Below are 15,040 nucleotides of genomic sequence, written 5' to 3'. Positions count from 1 at the left end.
ATGAGAGAAATTTGAGGTGGAGAACCAGCCTTTACTTTTTACACATACACACACATACACACACACAGTATTGTGTATGGTACAAACTCTAGTAAGAACTAGTCAGACTATTAATCTGTGAAAATTTTTTACTTGAAGTCACATAATGTTATCTTAATATTCCTTTCATCCACATAGTATCTTGGTGATAATATTAAAAATGATATCCATTTATTACAGTTTTAACAGTGACAACGTCCTGGATGGCAGTCATTCCAAAATGAAAATGGACTGATGTTACTTCTTAGATATAATTTGATATGCATTGGAAAGTTGGTAATATGGGATGTGTACTCCTTATGCATCCCAGAACTTATTTCAGGCGAAAGAAAAATCTCACACTTTCAATGCATACGGGGATTCTGTATTTCTGAGATTGCTTATAGGCATTAATTTGACAAATTTCTTTTACTAGAGCCATTTTGAATTTGGTGGCAGGGTAGTGCTAAAGGTATGGACTGATGAAGACGAAAATAAATTTTTTAGAAATAAAACTCAAATTTGTCACATGGGAAAAAAACCATTAACTTTTCAAGTAAGAATGTTTGACTATTGTTATACCATGGTTCTGTCAATGTGCAGATTCACTGTTTTATGCTGACATGTTGCGTTCTAATTTTTGCATTATTTTGGGGAGTTCACACACTTTTGAAACTTTCTGTGAACAAATTTGAATCTAATATGCCTGAAAACAAAGAAAGGTGATTTTTTATAAAGGAAATCAGTGCACAATTAAAAGTGGAGACACATTCTCAATTTACATCAGTACAAATTAAATATGTACCTTGATGGTAAATGACATAAAGAATTAAAGTATTCTAAAGCCTGGGGATTTGGAAAATCTTTTCCCCTTCCAAAATGATATCCAAGGGGATTTCCAGACCTTTCTTCTCTATTACACTTGATAGCCTCCTATCTTATCACCTCAAATTCTGATATTTCCTAGAATATCTACAGATTTATACACAAACACACTAATTACTATATCTACACTGTGCTTCCTTTTGCCCTACTTATATTTGTCACTTCATCTATTTTCTGGATGGTCGCTTTTTTTTTTCCTCTGACTTCTGGGCAAGGGCAGTATTTACCATAAAAAGACTGAGAGCAACAAAGAGCAGAATGAAGGTAGAAGAACATACCCATGAGAATATGGATCTCATTCTATCACTCTTGCATCAGAGGTTATGCTCCAAGAGACAAAAAGAAGTGATCAGGTTTGCTGCAGTTACAGTGCCTCTGAGAACACAGGACCTCCACAGTTTCTACACCCTTTATAATTATTTCCATGCACTCGTATGTCTCTATATTCTTAATGGGTAAGACAAATTTAAAAAAGGAGGAGATCGAAGGTAAAAATGGAGCCCTTACTCTCCATTTGTTAATAAGTATGAAGATTTTTTCAAACATCAATGAGCTTCTTTGTTCTTCAAAGACAGGAGAGAAAAAAAAGACATGGTTGACTTCACACTGTTAACGGACAGAGACAGAATTCAAGAGTCTGGTGGGAACAGGCAAAGCCAGTAGAGGGTAATTATGCAGCCAAATTCATGCCTTGAAGGAACACGAAAAGTATGAAAGACAGATCCTGGACAGAGAAGTGTGCTCCTAGTAGAGCCTTTTTCCCCAATTCATATTTCCACTTCTTCCCCAGCCCTTCCAGAACCATTATCACAGATGTAATGCCCCTAGTAGCAGCTTAGAGCTCATGAAATGCCAAATCCTGCAACCAAGGCAGGGTGTCCTCATTCCAGGGTCAGGCTGGGGTGTGATTAGAGCCACTAAACATAATATTTTGACTGAACATTCCTTGGTTTAATTTTTTTTTGCAATGTTATTCTTTATGCACAATACCTAGGCTAAAGAGAACATTGTGAGTCAGGATGGAAATACAACCAACCACTACTGACAACAATGCTTTTATTCATTTGCTCACTAAATATCAATAAATACTTATGAAAGTACTATAAGGATGTATTCCAATTTGCAAAGGAAAATAAAAGGTTTCTTAAAGGACAACAGGTTGGTGGTTATCTGAATATGGGAATATGGTGGGATTAAAATGTCTATATCAGTTATTCATTTTTCAACTTAGATAAGATGGTTTCTTCCCACAAAATGGCAAAGAATGAATTTCAATTCTTTTGATCACCACTAATAATATATTATGACTTCTCCAATTACATGTGCTGGGATAAGGTTTTCTTACCTTCAAAACATAGATAACTTATATACTAATTATTAAGACAAATCAAATATTCTAAAAAAATATTCTGTCTCTAACTAGATAGTTATATATACACACAAAGATCTCTCTATATAGATATATACTAACACATGTAGAGAAGATATATTTCTATCATGTAACTGATACATATCTTATATCTAATATATGTCTTCTATCTTACATCTAGAGATATCTGTTTCTAGAGATAATGATCAAGAATCTTTCATTTTTCTTAAAAATTAGGATATACACACTCACTGTCACACACACACACACACACCCCTACTAATAAAGGTGTAGGGATGCGTGTGTGTGTGTGTGTATGTACCTACTACCTCAAAGTGGAGGATAAACTGGGAGAGTACTAAAGATTTTTGCCATAAAAATAATAAATAGAAAATGACATGATCTGAAAGGGACTTTATTCCTATATAATTTTCATAAGATTTTAAATTCACAATATGAAGAAAGCAAGCTTGTATTTGAAAAAGACACTATACAAAAAATTTTTTTCTGAATCCAGTTTCAGATGCAGAGAAATATTAAGAAACATTTTACTGCTAATCATACAAATTTAACTTTCACATCAATAAAAAACACTACATGATATTTAAAAATCTCCATACTACCACAAAAAATAGAATAATATTTAATGTTTATCTATTATCAAAACTTAATTTTTGCCAGTGCATATTTTAATTAAAAACAATCATAAAGATTAAGTTTATTTTAAAAAGAAAGGAATGAATTAAGGCAAAATAATATGATATAGTTGAAGAACTACAGTGAACAGTTGTAATCAATAAACTGAATTTCTGACTTCTTGTCAAATTCTAATTAATTGTTTTGACTTTAAATTTATATATCTGAATATACAATATTTTAATATGAAAGAGTTTGGTTTAAAAATGTTTGGCATTTCTCATAACACCTTAAAAATATAACATTTATATCTGTTATATTGTACCTGACACTACAGAAAAGTTTTTTCTTGATCTCATTAAGTTGAGCATAAAACTTCTATCTAAAAAAAATTTTAATAGATTTTATTTATTCATGAGACACACATAGAGAGAGAGAGGCAGAGACACAGGCAGAGGAAGAAGTAGGCTCCATGCAGGAAGCCCGATGTGGGAATTGATTCTGGTACTCTGGGATCATGCCCTGAACCAAAGGCAGATGCTCAACCACTGAGCCACCCAGGCGTCCCATCTATCTACAAAATTATCATCAAAATTGGAAGTATTTAACAGTATAATACCAGCTTATCGTTTACAAAGTAATAATTTATCATCCAATCTTAACTATTTTCATGTAGTAACAAAAGGCTCTTTTCGTAACAATGATATCTATTTTGATGACCGTTTCTAAACAACTGCATTTTCCCATATAATTTCATTTATTCAAATACTTATTTCCAGTTTCCTATAAGTAGAATATTTACTGTTTTAGATAGTATTTCTAGACAGACAAATTATCTTAAAAAGACTCAATCCTGGAATTTGTATTTGGACAAGAAAAGCTCATTAAGGTTTGTGACATGGAGGCTGACATAGCCAGGACATTCTCAATGTTCATGATTTACAAATACCATTACTATGATGAAAAATCTTCAAATAGTCTTGGAATAATTTAGACTTCTGATATTCTAGAACTCTAAATAAATATTCTAAATACATATATAAATATTACTTATGCATACAATCAATGCATATATGTGTATATGGATATTTTCCCCCAAATAAATAGTATTATAACAGAAAAGAAGTAAAAACCTAAACCTAATGAGTAACTAAAAGCCACTAACTTGATTTAAAATCAAGTCAAAAAGATCATGCTTCTCTGTCATTGAAGCAGCACAGGCTGTATGACTACTGTCTCATTCTTTCCCACACTAGTATCTGATGTCAGGGGGACATATATTTGGATTCCCAAATTCTTGCCTCCCTAAGGGAATTTTAATTTCCATACAATTCTCAGTAGTGAATATGAACCATCATTTCACATCATAGAACATTTCTTTCAATGTAGCAGATGCTAAAGATGACACATTTAACTGAATCACACTTCCACATGATACAATGCATTGTATTTGCATTATAGTTGGAAATAAAAGTAACCTATAGAGGCAAAGAAAATATTCTAATAATATATTTAATGTAGATGATAAAAACTTTTTTTAAAAAAATTGCTCCTTTTCTATTTTCATATTTTTTGGCAAGAAGTAAAATACTTAGAAATCTCCCAGGACTGAATTTTAAAATTTAAAATCAAGATGTTACTTTTTTAAATTAAAAATGTTAAAATTTGCATTGAAATAGTATAGGTTTTAATGCTTTAAATTTAGAATGCTTCTTGGTTTCCCAATTTATACATAGCCTGTATTAAATACCACATAATCTTTGTAGAAAAAAGAGAAACTAAAGATACTATCTTCAAAAATATTCCTCATTTGCTTTTAATATGGAATGTCAATCTAAAAACTACATATTTTAGACAGACTTTGTAAACTTTTTCAGCTATAATTACTAGGAAATGGTAATTCTTAGGTGACAGATGAGCCCTATTAACTTTGTAATCCTTTGAACAAAGACATTTTGCTAATTATTGTACATGTACATCACTTTAAAATTTATATTTTAAGTAGAGAATAAAAACCAACAGGATATAACTTCTCCAGATAATTGCCTCTTAATTTATAATTACAGTATATCTAGGAAAAAAACTTCTAAGAAGCATTTTGTTATTTTTGTTGTTGTTATGAAATGATCCATAACATGTAGATGTGGAAAATCCCTATTTTTCCAATGGTCAGATGTTTTGAACCATAAAAATGGCTGAGTCTACCACTAACGGAAATTAAACCTGAAAGATATATTTCCTTGTTTTGTTCCTCTTCTTTCTTTTTCCTCTGAATTACCTGCTTTTGCTACAAATTTTAGATTCCCTTCATTTACATTTTAAAATTTATTAACCTCTTAAGCAAGTGAACAAGATAGTCCAATCCAGTTATGTGGCTAAAAGGTGATAAAAAAGAATGCTGCACCACAAAGTTGTTTATTATTATTATTATTATTATTATTATTATTATTATTATTCCCTGTATTATTTTAAATGTTTAGATGTTCTGGAATGGAAAAGTTGTACTGGGAACAAAATATACTTAGAACTACAGGCCATGTTTCCTAAAAAGACTACTTTCCACACCTGTATGATCCACCACTGAAATCTGAATGTAGGAAAAAATAGAAAAAAAAAAAAAACTTAAAAAAAGAAAAATTGGAAAATATACTTAAGTGTTGGAGAAGTTAAAGTCTGTCAGGGCCACTAGATTTAGATATTTTAATTACCAGGAATAACAGTCCACCAAAAGTATTTCACAAAACACAATGACATTTCTGAGAATTACCTAGAAAATCAGTTCTCAATATGTTTAATACCTAAGAACATTCCTCCAATAGATTCTGCTAATATGAAACTGGCTTTTGAAATTCTGAGAAGACTGCAATTTCACTTGTGACACTGAATTATACCTTGTCAGCGCCATCTATCAGTTGCAGTTTAAACTGCAATGAAAAAGAGATTCTAAAGGCCTCTGACTAGAAATAACCAAAATAATTTCTTAAATCATGTAATATGCAGTTGTGTCTAATAGGAAACATTTTATTTTGAACTCATTTTATATTTTTTCTATGGCCTCATAATATATGATGTTGGTGGTTTCCAGTTAGTTGAAAATATGTAGTCACATAATCTATGAATATGTAGAGATCTACATGTCACACAAAAAATGCAGTTTCCTAGACCAATTACTACTTGAAAATTCAATTATTTTCATAACAGTGGAAAATCTTTTTAGGACAATATAGTGTGCTAAGAGTTTTTCCATGTCTTTCTAACCATGATGGTATGTCACACAGTGAATATTTTATATCCTGCTGGCCTTCTCTAGGGTCTAAAAAAATCCTATCTGCTTTGCTAGTACAGATATGAACTTGACATTTAAAGGCCTAGGAGGTTAGTCTTTACTTTTCTCTTGTGATACTTGATAATAAAAGAAATGAAGCTTATTACTAAATCATTATAGCATTATTACAAAATGTTTTCATATTGGTTTTGAGCCTGCGGAATGGGAAGCACGCGTTGGAGCCTTTGCTTCAGTTACAAGACATTAAAGTCTGTCATGGGCATGTGGTGTATAAAAGCTTTCCCAAAACTAAGTCAATTGGCTCCATTCTCATTTCCTTCTTTCCTTGTCTTTTTCCTCTTTCTCCTCCTCTTCTGACAGAAGCAGAAATATTTGAGCATTTTGAAATAAATGTCCTTCTGAGGCCCAACATGTATCTCTTTTCACTACACAATTAGAAAAGCAGAAGAGGCTATACAAACTCGAGAACCACTCCAAACTGAGAGGCTGAAGGGTGAGCAGGTTTTCAAGATGAAACACAAACACTTCCCCATGGGTAATTGAATTGGCTTTGGCACTTGAATCTACACCAAAGACTGAAAAAGATAATTTGCTTATAAGCATAAACAATAAAAAGTTGTAAACATTAGTAATTTGCCTCAAGGTATTTCTTCTTTCACATGTAGTCTCCATTATGTATTACAAATGAAATGAATGAAAATATTTGTTGGATTTTAAAGCTCTATTTGGTTGACTTCTTTAAAAACTTTATAAGTTTAAAGGCCCACAAATAACGCTCCAATTGTTTTTGTTTTTAGCAAGAGTCTTCGGTTTGCACTTTCCAGAACTCAGCAATACAAAGGCTTTTCATTTTTGGGAAAGGAAGTTTTTTATACCCTTGGTTGACTTCAAAAAAACAATATGGGACATAAATGTAGGCCATTTAAACTAGTCGTTTGGGTGAAAATCTCTCTGTCTTCATCTCACTCAAAATATTACCTAAATGTAATCTGAACCATTTAGAGTAGCTCTACTTAAACCGTGTTATGTTTTCAGTAGTAAAGACTGATAACTTGATAGTTCCCAAGGGTTTGATTCTTACAGTTTAAGTAGAGAGTTGACATTACATGCTATTTTTCTGAAAATCCCCAAGGCTATGTTAGAGATGAGATAAGTAAAGATGTATAGAGCTGTTTAAAAATTTGTGGGTATCTTCAAACCAGTACTATTAGTCAACCTTCCTATAGGTCTATTCATTTCCACTCTAATATTTTCATTGGTAATTAAAAGAAGATAGTGAAAAAGTTCTAAATATATATGTATATCTTGATTGTACTCTAAAATTTGCCATTAAAAACACTTTGTAGGCATTATTTTTTTGGAGGTTCTGAGTTCATTTTTTTCATTCTCTAACACCAAATTTGATTTTTGTTACCAGAAAGGCACTTAGTTCAGGCCATCATAAATTATCCTCTGGGTATGGCTCTCCTTCTAACTATGTCCTTAACCTCAGTCTCATCATTTGTCAGTAGATCCTTCCCAGATTGATCTTTCTAAGGTGTTTACCTCACCATCACTGCATAAAAATACATACTGGTCCTCAACAACACTCCCTCATGACAAAACTTAATATCCCTACTTCTCTATCTCAAACTTGAAATTCAGCTACATCGAACAGATGACAATTATTTTAAAGATTCTGAGCTCACTTGCACTCCTTTCCCCACCCTCTTCCCCACACACTCCTATCTTCCAAACTCCTATGTTTAGAACTTCCTCACTCATTTTTTAGTACCTACTAAAATGACACTTCTATGAGAAATCTTTCCTGACCTCTTAAACCCATCTACCAGAATGCATGCCTGATCCATTTAGTAACCCTAGCACTGGACAATGCCTGACCAGAGCGTGTTGATCAATGTAAGTTTACTGAATAAATGGATAAAAAAAAAAAAAAAAGTCAACTCAGTAACTTTAGAAACAAGGAAACTGATAGGTTAAGAAACATAAGTCCAAATTGGGGGAAAAAAAAAAAAAGCATTACAACCCAGATAACAATTATCATTCAGTGTTCTTCCCTTTCTTATATCTTGATAGTAATTCCTAAAAATTCTTAGTATCAATAACATTAGTTTATGACTGTATCTTAATTATATACAAAGGCCTGGTAAGAATAATATGCTATGCTTTTTTTTCTTTTTATTTAAACAAAGTATCTAATCTAGAACAGTGAAATTTGAATTTAGTAGTCTCCGCACCATGCCTGGGGTAGAGAGCACAGCTTTGGGAGCTATGATTGAGTGACAGCCCTACTTATGAAGTAACCAGGCTGCCCACTTAGCCCTCTTTTCCATGGTTTCTTAAATACTTGGGTTTTCCTGACTTTTTTTTTTTTTTTTTTTTTTTTAAGGCTGGAGAAGTACAGCCAGCTGGCTAGAATCTGCTTCCCATGTGTTCTTAATAACTTTTATTTCCCTAAGGGCTAGCCTATGCTTCTCAAACCTGGCTACACATGAGAATCACCAGGGTAACTTTTAAAAAAATACCAATGTGTGAACCCATAACCAAAGATTCTGATTAAATTGGTCAGGGGTGGATCTTGGGCAACAGGTTATAAAATCTCCCATCTGATTCTAATGTGTGGCTATAGCCCTGACCATCTCTACTTTTCACTTTTCCAGGTGAAATACCAGAATGCCCTGACCTTTTATTCGATCTGCACATCATTTCTGCACACAACTTCCAGGGCAGGGGATGCTGCATGCTCCATACATACTGACTCATCAAATGTGGAAGGAATGATGCATTTGAAGGGATTATTCTTCCCTTTTCCTTCTGTTTTAGTTTGGGAATGTGGATAGTCAGTAATGCCTGTGACGACCAATTGGAAGAGAAGAAATCATTGTAGTCTTCACCATCAATGTGTGACTCTGTCTTAAAGAGAATATACTGGGGATCCTGGGTGGCTCAGTGGTTTAGCGCCTGCGTTAGGCCCAGGGTGTGATCCTGGAGACCCGGGATCGAGTCCCATGTTGGGCTCCCTGCATGGAGCCTATTTCTCCTTCTGCCTATGTCTCTGCCTCTCTCTCTCTCTCTCTCTCTCATGAATAAATAAATAAAATCTTTTTAAAAATAAATAAAAAATAACAAAAGAATATACTGCAATCCTACTCAGCCTTGATTTTGGAAAGCCCTCCCCTTCCCCCAGGCTGAGGCACGTGGTCAAAAGAACATGAGCACAGGACAGGTAACCAATTCCTCTTAATTTATCTTTAATTCCCGGTATTTTCTTACTAAATTCCCATTGCTCTAAACTCAATTCTCCCTTGATTGGAACAAGTGATCTGAAACAGGTCCTACATACATATTACATGTTAAAAAGATACTACTAGTATTAATAAAAAATAGGAGGATAACGATCTACACCTCCCGTAACAACAGAAGAGATAATAGCACTTTCATGCCTTACGACTGCCTAATTGGTGAAGCATCTCTTGAGACCTTAATTTTGGTGTTCGTGGGGCGGTAAAGGGAAAAGGGGCCGCCGCCAAGCTGCCACTGGCACTCAGACGGTGTTGGACACCGAAACCTTCAGGCTATATATTCTGAGCGCCGGTGGCCAATTTCAGCACTGTGTAAACTGACCACTCAGCAGAGAAATCTGGTTGCGAATTAAACGTATTGAGGATCTGGCTTAAGGAGCATATGCTAGAAGGTGCGACTAAGAGAAAAGGGGGAATTACCAGAGTGATTCGGGAGGCCCCAGCCCGCGGCCACGGGGCCAGGAACCCGCAGGGCGCCGGCCTCGCCCCCGTGAGCACGCGCGGCCCGCTCCCCTGGCCGACGACCACGGCTGCAAGAACTGCCACGGCGCAGAGGCCCACCTGGCGCACACGCGCGTCGCCTGCGCCCACACCTGGACGCCCCTGAGGTCTACTAAAGCCCTGATGGGCGTAGACCGCGTCACTTCCGCCCGGCGCGTTGCAGGCTGGGAAGGAAGCCTCACGCCGGAAGCCGGCCTACGTGGCCCGCTCTTCCGCGCAGGGCTTGGCACCCCCTGGGACAGCGTCAGAGACCAAGCGCCCGAGTGGCCCCGGGCCTGGCAGGATGGCAGCCCAGGGCCTTCTGCTCAGGCCGCGGCATCTCACCCTTGAGCGGACCTGCTTGTCCTTGCAGATGACGCCCCCTCGCCATTCAGAAAAGGCGTCCGCCCCCCCCCCCCCAAGAGGACCACAGCGACTGCCGTGTGCTTACCTGCGTCGCCGTCAAGCAGTCTTCCTACTGTTCCTCGCAGCCGTCGGACGTGTGACGTGAGCCGGCTGACACACGGCGTCCGGAAGACCACTGTCCTGCGCCAGCTTCTCTATCCGGGAGCGAGGGTTGGCTTGTCCGCTCTGGCAGAGACGGGACGACCCCCCGCTCGGGCCCGGGCTGTCCGTGACTCGTGGTCCTAGGAACGCCGCCACGCAGAGATACCTGCAGTGCGGCCTGCTGCAGCCCCGCCCGGACCCCGGGCCCTTAGAGGAGTCCAGGTTGATGAACCAGCCTCAACAGCCTGGAGCTGAGGAGCAGCCCATGGGCTCCTGGCGACTTTCCGGTTCCCGGGAGCCCTTGCTAAGTTGCATTCAGATTAGTTCGGGAGGGATCCCCGGGTGGCTCAGCCGTGCAGCGCCTGCCTTCGGCCCAGGGCGTGATGCTGGAGTCGCGGGATCGAGTCCTGCATCATCGGGCTCCCTGCAGGGAGCCTGCTTCTCCCTCTGCCTGTGTCTCTGCTCCTCTTTCTCTGTGTGTCTCTCATGAATAAATAAATAAAATCTTTAAAAAAAAAATTAGTTCGGGAGATTTCCCTGTATTTATCTGAAACATTCATTAGCTACTTTGGGTTCATTAAAATAACAGTGTTCTTAACTAGGAAGAATAATAAAGAGTTCCGGAATATAGATATCTATCGAGTTTGATTTTTCTTTTGGTTTAAAAAAAAAAAAAAAAAGGTGTACTCTAGGATGGACAAGTTTCCAAGGAAGGCTTTTCACCCAAAAGACCAGACTGTGGAAAGAACCACAGGTTTATGTGATGCGGGAAATGCAAGAACTCAAGGATGAGGAAAGCATCTTACAAGTCACTGATAACTTTGTATCAGTCAATTATTTCTTTTTATATAGTATAGATCAGAATATTCTTCACATGAACAAACATTGTGTGTGTACTTTTAAAAGGCTTCATGCGTACACTGGTAAAAAAAAAATGCTGTCATTTTGAGGAATTATAATGATGAATGTTAATATTTATGTGCCAAAGCAATAACAACAAATGTGGAAGATAACATTGAATTGTAAGAATTTCATGAAATATTATTCTTTTCATATGGATAAATAAGCCTAGGCTTGGCCACGTGGGTGGGAAGATCGGGTAACTGGGTGATGGGCATTAAGGAGGGTGTGTGATGTGATGAGCACTGGATGTTATGCACAACCGATGAATTATTGAACACTATCTGAATCTAATGATGTACTATGTGTTGGCTAATTGAATTTAAATAAAAAATAATTTTTTTTTAAATCAGGAAAAAAGTAAAGCTTGGCTTAAATGATTAAATCACATGTCTAAAATCATATAGCTGAAATCTGAAAGATGCAAATCGCAAAACCAATTGAGTCCTGTTTTAGAGTCTGTGATCTTAACCACTCTGTTTTGTTATACTTAGAGGAAAACTTTTCTCAATTTCTGGAGTTACAGAAGTGGAAAATTATCCAGACTAATGGCCATGCAAACCATCTGAGAAGGGAGAGTCAGAGAGTCTGGCTTTCTGAAAAACAATATTTCATCACATCTGGTATTCTTGGGAACCCTAATAGAGACTTTAGAAGAAAGATTTAACATGAAAAAGATTTTCTTGACACTTTTGTGGAGGGTTGAGCAGAAAGAAGATAAGTGAGAAGACTTTTAGTAATTAGAATGAAATAAAGACATGTGGACTTGGGTTATGGTTTCAAGATTTGTAGAAGTTGGTAAAGGAGGAAAAGTTATAGACAACTCTAAATTTTGAGACCAGTGGACTTAAAAATTATGGTGCTGTAGGAGCAATTGGAAATTGTCATTTTTTGATGACAGAAGAATAATTCATATTTTACTGGTGGTAAAATCAAATAGTGAGCAAAGGTGTAAGATAGATCTTTTCTTATTCAAATGCATTTTCTACCTGTTCTGTTCTAGACAGGTCATCTCAGTATATAGCTCAGAATCTTAACATCAAATTAATACTTTAGCTGGTCTTATTGTCATCTTTGTCTTGTTCTTCGGGACTGTGTCTTCTCATCCCTTATCTTTATTTCAATAGTAGGATAGTACACTGTGTTATGCCCTGATCCTGTCTTGATTCCCACATATATCCAAGGTCATAGAGACCTGTAACTTAACCCAGTGGTTAGAGTTTCTAACTAGCAGTAGCCCTTTGGTGCTAATTTTGAAATACTTCGGACCTTTGCTTACTGTCTGATATGCCTAACTCTCATGGTGCCATATTTTGCCTGTCACCTAGTATTATCACCTTGAAAACTGTCTAGTAAGCTTTATTCCAAAGAAATATCATCTTAGATATCTAACTAGTTTCCAAAGACTAGCAGTTTCCAGTAGAGCTAATTCCACCTGGGCCATCGTCTGAATACTTTCTTTGATTCCCCCACATACACAGAATTCCTTGATTTTATTTAATAGAGCAGATGAAATGTATTGCTATAAATCTATACATTAATAGCCAGTATACCATCATGTTGCCTTTCTCTTACTTTTTAAACTGGGAGTCAAAAAAAAAAAAAAAAGGAAATCATCAATAACCTCAAAATTTTTCTTTGTTATTTACACAGGAAGTCATTCTTATGTTTGACTTGGTCAAATCCATCCCCCGTTAATAACCACTACTGAATTTGCTAAATATGTTTTTCTAGTTTCCATATATTTATACATATGTACATAGTCAGCTTGATACATTTATTATATTCAGTAATTAGTTTCCTTATTTATAAGTTGGAATCGTGCTGCACATATTGATTTGAGTTCTTTTTTTATCCACTTAAAAAATTATAATGTGTAGCTTTAAAGGCCAATACCTCATTCTATTTTGTACTTTTACTAAACTTTGAATGGAGGTATTATAATTTTTTTCTAATTGTTTACTGCAAATCATGTTTATAACAAATATTCCTCTGCATGAGAGTGTGAGGGAGTGTGTCTTTGTGTGTCTGTGTGCTATCATTAGGCTTGTATAACTGAAGAATAGATTCTTAGAGGTATTGGGGCAAAGGATAGTCAAATTGTAAAATTATATACATATTCCCAGATTACCCTTCAAAACCACATCTAATATTTATCAGTGCCCTCTTTACCACACCCTTGCCAGCACTGAATGTTATCAATTTTTAAAATATAATTAAGTAGCTGTGTTTTAAAAAAATTAATTATGTTAAATTAATGAAGATTAATGAAGGTCTTTTTATTTTTGCTGACTTATTATATTTCTTATTACATTAATTTGTGACTTCATTTCCTTTGTCATTTTATTTATTTAATTTTACTAAATTATTTTGGAAATTACTAAGTTTTATATCACAGATTTTACTAAATATTACATGTAAGAACTGTTCTTTATTAATATGTTATTGACGTCTTTGGTATAATTTATTAGGATTAAATGTATTCTTCTGTTCAAATATATTTTAAACTTTATATTTAAAACAATTGTTCTTGGAATGATTAAAAATATATTAAAACAGCCACAGTTGATTTTCTTTTTTGGGTTGTAATTAAGCAAAGACTGCATAGACAATTAGATTTCATTTATCCAAATGCACATACAATTACAGCAAACTCCCAATACACACATGCTAGACTTTAAAAACATGTAAAATATGTCAGCCATAAACTGTCCGCTCTTAATCACTGCAGTATGTTAAAGGATATTTTGAAAGTACTTAACAGACATAATTGAAGTAATTTTAAACAAATAATTTAAAATTTGAGATTATGCTATGCTGTTTTATACTTCATATGATTTAGATAGATGATAGATAGATAGATAGATAGATAGATAGATAGATAGATGATAGATGATAGATAGATTTAAAAGATTTTATTCAGCCATTCATGAGAGACACACAGAGAGAGGCAAAGACATAGGCAGAGGGAGAAGCAGGCTCCATGCGGGGAGCCCGATGTGGGTCTCGATCTCAGGACCCCAGGATCACAACCTGAGCCAAAGGCAGATGCTCAACCACCCAGGTGCCCCACATACACTATATTTTTAAGGGACAGCTGATTTTTAGAATATTTATAAGAGGCATGTATAAACAAGTATACCCGTGTTATCTCCCTACAAAATATCGTTTCAAAACTTTATATTGGTTATAATAGTTATTATAATGGGAGCTTAGGACTTTATAGGCAATAATCAAATTGCAGTGAATATATCTTTTAAAAAGAACTGAGGGATCCCTGGGTGGCGCCGCGGTTTAGCGCCTGCCTTTGGCCCAGGGCGCGATCCTGGAGACCCGGGATCGAATCCCACGTCGGGCTCCCTGTGCATGGAGCCTGTTTCTCCCTCTGCCTATGTCTCTGCCTCTCTCTCTCTCTCTCTGTATGACTATCATAAATAAATAAAAATTTTAAAAAAATGAGAACTGAGGAGTTAAAAAATGAATAGGAAATGAGAAATTATATTTGGAAACAGATGCTCAAGGAGCAAATCTTGAATTACTAAGGGAATCAAGATAAATATATTTGTACAGAGATTTCCTTTACTCATTTTCTCATCTTTATTTCAGCCCAATCTCTCAATTCCTCTAGAAAAATGAAATTGGTGGAGTTGAATAGGT

At 35.8% G+C, this 15,040-nt stretch overlaps 1 long non-coding RNA gene across 1 annotated transcript in view; it reads left to right on the top strand.

Annotated features, from left to right (window-relative positions):
- The window catches only part of LOC144288819 (uncharacterized), a 32,987-nt gene extending 23,649 nt beyond the window's left edge, over positions 1 to 9,338 (top strand). The window contains exon 3 of the long non-coding RNA XR_013356816.1: positions 8,855 to 9,338. This is a non-coding gene — a long non-coding RNA (uncharacterized LOC144288819). The remainder of the gene's footprint in view (positions 1 to 8,854) is intronic.
- Positions 9,339 to 15,040: the final 5,702 nt, after the last annotated feature.

Source organism: Canis aureus, chromosome 18 (assembly GCF_053574225.1).
Source record: "Canis aureus isolate CA01 chromosome 18, VMU_Caureus_v.1.0, whole genome shotgun sequence".
In the NCBI taxonomy this organism is placed as follows: Eukaryota; Metazoa; Chordata; class Mammalia; order Carnivora; family Canidae; genus Canis; species Canis aureus.
This window is presented reverse-complemented; position numbering and strand designations above follow the sequence as displayed.